This window comes from Toxotes jaculatrix, chromosome 15, assembly GCF_017976425.1.
Source record: "Toxotes jaculatrix isolate fToxJac2 chromosome 15, fToxJac2.pri, whole genome shotgun sequence".
Taxonomy (NCBI): domain Eukaryota; kingdom Metazoa; phylum Chordata; class Actinopteri; family Toxotidae; genus Toxotes; species Toxotes jaculatrix.
In genome coordinates, this window is record NC_054408.1 from 22,458,973 (window position 1) to 22,465,676 (window position 6,704).

Genomic DNA, 6,704 nt, shown 5'->3' on the forward strand with positions numbered 1-6,704 from the left:
ACGCTCTTATTCCATGTTATCCAATGGCAAATGGAACCTGAAGATGGGGAAAGAGGGAGCGACAGAGAGAAATCAGTGAGCTACAGAATCACTCCAGCACAACAAGAGCAATGATTGCACACCCTGAGTTGCAATCAACAAATGACTGAACAAGCATTAGTCACAAAGGGGGTTGTTTGCTGTCAAAGAATCTGTCGCCAAAACAAATAACCCTGCACAACCATTTCTCTCTGCCCTTTCTTCTCTGACCGCCCTTCTCATGAAAGAAGAAACGTATGTGAGGAGGGTTTCAACTGTGCAATTTATTTTATTGTTAGAACTCATTTAAGCTATTTTTTATTAGTTTATTGCTTACTAGTATCCAAATGCCAAGGAGCAAAAGCAATCTTTCAATGATTAATGAAACATTTAATGAATGCCTATAAGTTCTTTGTGCTGCTACAAACAGACGTACCCCTGTGGAGAAAAGCAAACTGAAAATATCTAATTTGAAATCCATTATCTCAATACAACCGGTGGCAAAGAAATGTTTAAATCATCCTAATAACCCTCACACACACACACACTTCCCTGTAACTGGGTTTCTGTGGTTTCTGTCAGGTTAGGCTGCCTCAGTAAAAACAGAGAAGGGAGACAGGCAGCTGTATCTGCCTCCCAGGAAGCTCTTCAATCAAAAACTGCCAGTTTGGGAACTGTCTGAGGAGAGCTGTCAGAGTCCCAACCAGAGCCATCTTGTTTTTAAAGGAAGGAAGGAAGGCATGTGACTTCAGAATCTAGCCAAAGGCAGCTGGTTTTAGACAGGCTGAGAAGCTGTTTCTTTTTTTTTTTTTTTTTTTCAAAGGAGAAAGGTTTGGTAATATTCTGCTAATATGTGCCTGGTGCAGTCACCGGAAAACTGTGGGCTGTAGTCAGAGCTAAGCCCTGATATCTTTGGCATTTTAAGTGCGTATTCGTCTCTAAAGCTGAGCTGTTCAGTGATGCTTTGAAACCACTGCCTCCTCTGCAGGCCTTAGTGTGTGGCATGCACCGTTTGTGTCACTGCATTTAATGAAAAAGTTTGGACTGTAAAGTTACTGGCATTCAAATAAGCAAAACTAAAAACCCACAACCTAGACGTCACTCAAGTTCAAGTGACATAACTGTCACTGACAGTTCATGCTCCGTCTTATAGTTTGATATTACAGGAACAGTTTGACATTTTGGAAATACGCTTATTCGCTTTCTTGCCGAGGGTCAGATGACAAGATCAATACCACTCTCATATCTGTATGGGAAATTTGAAGCTAACACCATCACCCGTTAGCTTAGCTTAGCATAAAGATAGGAAAGATGGAAAACAGCTAGCTTGGCTCTGACCAAAGGCAGAAAAAAATTTGCTTTCCAGCATCTCTAAAGGTTATACAACACTGTACACTGTGTCCCTTTTTTTAATCTGTACAAAAACCAAAAATGTAAAAAGGACTCTGGATGGATATGCTGAAGTAGCTATTGGCAGTTCCAGTTTGCAATGTATTAGAAATAAAGAAAACTGCATATGGTTATCAGTGGATTACTTAAACGTAAAATATGATGACTCTCAGGGGCAAAACATCTCATTTCAAGGCTTAGACTTTTGTTTGCAGTTTTTTTTTTCATTGTCACATACCAGTAATAACAATAGTGCTTCAGATGGTGTACATCCCATTCAGTACAATACAAACCTATAGTGTCAGAATAATCATTTGACCTAACACCCTCCCCTGCTGAACAGCATATCACACATCTACATCCAGTGTTACACATGTGCCAGGCACGTACAAAATGATGCAGACACTTCACGAAAAAGGACTAACATAATCACTATGAAAAATTGTCTAATATACTGTATATATGGCTCTAAAGTATTTGAATCAATTCACTTTGCATTTTGAACTGACTGAACAGAGATGATGAACTGGCCTCGGTGCTGATGTATATGGATTGGCCATGTATCTGGATAACTCAGGGCTCATATTGAAATAAGATCTGCTGCATTTGACATGAGGAAAGCCTGGACGTCCCTGACTCGACAAGATTACCAGAGCGCAGCTTCATCACACACTCACACTCTCACACACACACACACACACCACATACAGGGATTTATGATAGAATAAAACCTTCATCACAGATGCAGGAATACGTAAATCCTGCTCACGTGTGCACATGGCCTCATAGATAGTCATATAGCACCAGCAGGGAGGGGCTGTTTCCATAAACAAGCGAAAGCTTACTCAGTTGAAGAAGAAAGAAAAATAAGTGTATATGTAACTGCTGAGTTGTTATATAAGTGTTCCTGTGGTCCAAGTAAACCCCCCCCCCCCCTCCAACCACTATGTTTGCCAGGCATTGTCTAACCCTAATGTGGAGTGGGAGATGACATAGCTGCACCACTCAAAACAGAGGGGATGAGAAATCTGTCTACCAACTACAAACAACACAGACCAAAACATGACCCCAGGAGGGGGGCTGAACAATCTGGACTCATTCCAGTGCTTTTTCCTCCAAAAGATTCCTGTTTTCCCATTATAATCCCAATGCTGCTGCTCTGCACAGCTTTGACCTGATGTGGGATTAATGATTGATTCTCAGGAAATGGACAAAGATAAACAAGGTGTTATGTGAGTGCCCAAAAATGAAAAAAGATTTCTAATTCTAACCATTCTCTGGGATGATGCTAAATTTGACACCTGTCTTGCAAAGACTGTCATTTGAGTACTGTTCTGTTATCAGGCAAAAAAAACTTTGTACTTTGCACCACTGTGCAGTGAATACTAAAAAGAAAAACATCTGCAGCAGACGATTTGATGGAACATGGCAGAACATGCTGGATTGTGCTGGATTGTTGTTTTCCTATATCTTGTCAAAAAGCATTTCTTCAGACGACATTCCTAGAAGTAGATGCCCGAGAGGATTTCAAAGTATCTGAGCTTTACAATAATGCCATTCTTTGTGACAGGGCTGTTTTTGTGAATCCAGAGGCTGAGAAACTCTGTCTCGTCTAGTGTCCCATGTGACTGTCATGACTGACAGACATGTAGCAATATGACTGTTCACCTCCCCTTACACACAGGTCGTTAAGACTAGAAAAGAGCTATATAAGTGCAGACCGTTTACCATTACACATCTTTTGCCAAGAAGAAAACGTATAGAATCCTCACAATCACAGGCACCTGCACAGCTCTAATGTGTGCTCACACAAACACACGTGTTGATCCTATTTTGGCCATACTGTACTGTACATACTGCAATGAAGTGACAAATAGTTTTCATAAACCACTGAATGTGCATGTCTGTTTGTGTTTCAGTGTGTGTTTTACTGCTCAAACATTTACTCAGTCTCAAGTTGATCAACAGGAAACCAACCATTTTGATAATTCATCTTTCTAACAAGTGTTATTTGTGTCTGATAGATGCCTGATAGATCTTACTCCCCCCTCCCATAGAGTTCTATTGTCATTAATACTGTCATAATTAAAAACACATCCATAAACCACAATGAAATAAAAATAAAAGAGAGATTAATCAAACAATGAAAATACTCTAGTTTCAGCCCGTGTTTTTGCCAAATGGATATGTGTTGTGAGCTATAGATGCTGTGATGTCAGTAAAGGGATTCCTTCTTAACACACTCTCTTTCTCTTTCTGTGTGTGTGTGTGTGTGTGTGTGTTGGTGTCAGCAGAGGGACCCCTCTGTGCCCCTGTGGAGGTGACTGCAGCACTTTACAGCCTGACAGAACGGGCACCTTGGGGAGCTGGCACACACGCACACACGCACACACACACACACACACACTGTGGCACACTGAGGTCTTATTGCGCCTCACTGACACATAAAGTTGAGAGAAAAACACACAACCAGCACAAGAAGAAGCTTGAAACACTAAAACAACTGAACTACCACTTGACAAAGCCAGAAACAAACACCCGTATTTGTGCTTAGAATAACTACTTTTCTGGCTCAGAAGAAGGAAAAAGGTTTTCTTCCTAAAGACACAGAAAACTTCCTCGTCACTGAACTCCAAATGAACCTAAAGATGGATGAAGACTAAGCGGTCCACCTGACTACAACTCACTGCGGTGCGGCCTCATTGGAGGATGCAGCCTTGTGAGTCATTCTGTGAGAACACAGGCTACAGCGTTGGTGCCAGAGTGTTCCCACTTCTCAGGAAAAGTGCAGCTCTGTCCCGCACAGGGTATTTCTTTAAACACATCGCCCTGAGAGGACATGTCTGGGATGAGTCACTTCTCAGGAGGTATCCCTCCATGACAGGCCTCAGTGAGCTGAAACTGGCATTTAAGCCAGAAGACTGATTGATATGGCCCTCTCCAAGTTCAAAACACTGGCCTTTCCGTAAATGGGAATGTGGGTTGTACCTCGATTTATGAATGGCATAAAAACTCTATACAGACATGTACTATGCAGAGGTATACTGATGGATCTGCCAGAAGGACCTGAGCTGCTGAACAGACTGTTCTTTTGCTTTCCTTCAACCCATATTTAAGAATCTATCTAGAGGAGTGACTGTGGGGTCAGTCATTAGAAATTCAGCTTGTGCAGCCAGTACACACTGTTCAAACCCACATAATATATCACAAGTGGAAACCCCAAACTTTCCAAAAATACCAAATATGTCACACTGAATTTTGAGGAAATGTGAATCAAATGATACAAAAGGAATATTTACAATACTTCTATTTGATGGAAAGCCATAAAAAAACATGAAAATTCACACTTCTAAGAAGAGCAAGTAGACACTAATACACATACACAACAATATACTATATTTTTAGACCGTGGAACAAAATCCTTTTAACAACCTTAAAGCCAATTCAGGCTAAACAAAAGCAGGATACTGGATGTTGAGGGGTTAACGATGGATTACTGATGACCTATCCATAAGGCAGTGAGCCACTTAGTGACGTCACTGCAGGGTGATGTACGTCTCTCATTTTAACTCCTGACTCATTAGCTAATTCAATTTCTTACAAAAGCTTTACAGCCTATACAATCCTGAACAACATTTTTGTGTTATGATAATCAAACCCATCACTACACTGCACCATTACATTCCACACAGTGAGAGGAGAGTGACTCATACTCTAACACAACTCTTTGTAAAAAAAAAAATACAACTTCTGATTGGGTTGGACGTCGTTATCCATGTTTCGGTGCTATACCTTCTATATCAATAGTAAAAACAAAGATGTTTTTTCCACAGTCTTGTCTTAGTAAACTAGACCACAACAAAAACAGTTTTCAATACTTGGTGCAACAGATGCATTATAGCTGGTAATGAATAACCTATAGGTTCAGTACCTTGCCCATGTTGCATATGGGCACTGTAACTTTAACCTTTTAAGATCTCATTCATAAAAACAGCAGGATCCCTGATACTTGGAATAAGTCAGAGTGATGCAGGTGCTGGACAGATCAAAACATTTTGGTACAGTATTCAGTGCAAACCTTAATGATACACTGACATTAACAACAGGCCTTTTTTCACAGCAGACACTTTGACACATCACAGTAGGAAAAGCACAGAACTGAAATGACTAAATTCGATTTAGATACTTCAGTTACAGGGTCCTGGCATTGTTCATGCTGGCTCACTGTCACACTGTCTTGGCTTCCTGGGACAACATAATAGAACAGAGCCATTGTTAATGGTAGCACCTTTTCCGGCTATGACAAGACAAAATGTCTGCTTAGAAAAAGGCCTACGTAAAGGCCCTGCATTAGACCTCTACTAAGATAAACAGTTGGGTGAATCTTTGCTGAAAATTATGTGAGGATGCCGAAGAACCATAACAAGGCAAAATGTCCTGCTCCAACAGGTATAACAAACCTAAGAAGGAAGTCAAGGAGATGCCAGTCAAAAGCAGTTTGTGCACACTGACACATCCTTGAGAAGAGGATGGGTGTGGGTGTGTGGGTGGACTGGTCTGTAGGGGCTGCAACAAATAGTAACATCTTTAAAAGGACAGTCCCACTTCATTTTCCCAAATGAGTTCTAAGGAGGTATGAACAAACTATTGTGACACAGTCACTCCTCAGCAGTCTGTCACATCAAACACAGACGTCTTCTTCTAAAGTCAACCTCAGAGCAAATGGAGGACAGCTGGCCTTCACCCCAGGAGAGCTTATGATGGATTCTCATAGTGACCCTTCACACTACTTTAATCGCACACTTTGATCACTTGAGTACGGTGTGTGGTAAGATATGTTGGTGACACAGGGCAAAGGATAGTTCCTGTTGTAATTTATAGGTGTGAAGCTGCTTTGAAACATGGCAGATATGTAGTTGTGTGTAACGGAAAGTCTGTTCAGGTGTACGTCCAGTTGTTTTCATCATATTTAGAGTGCAGACTGTATTTTTTATTTATGTGGTCAAAGAGGATTTGTACATCCTCTCATCCACTTCCCTTAACTTTGGGATGTAGTGAGCAATTATGGGAGTTCATTTTGGATTCCCCTTACTTTTCTCTCACCCTCTATACCTTCCTCCCACAACTCAAGCGCTCATCGGTTATGATTACAGGTTCTGTGCACAACCTGGACAGCATCAAAACAAAACATTCACAGGCTGCCCTCCTTGTCATATTCTGTTAAATGAGGACATTTGTTTTTATGGTGATCTGCAGGGGAAAAATAAAGAAAAAATGTATTGCCGCTTGTTCCAGTT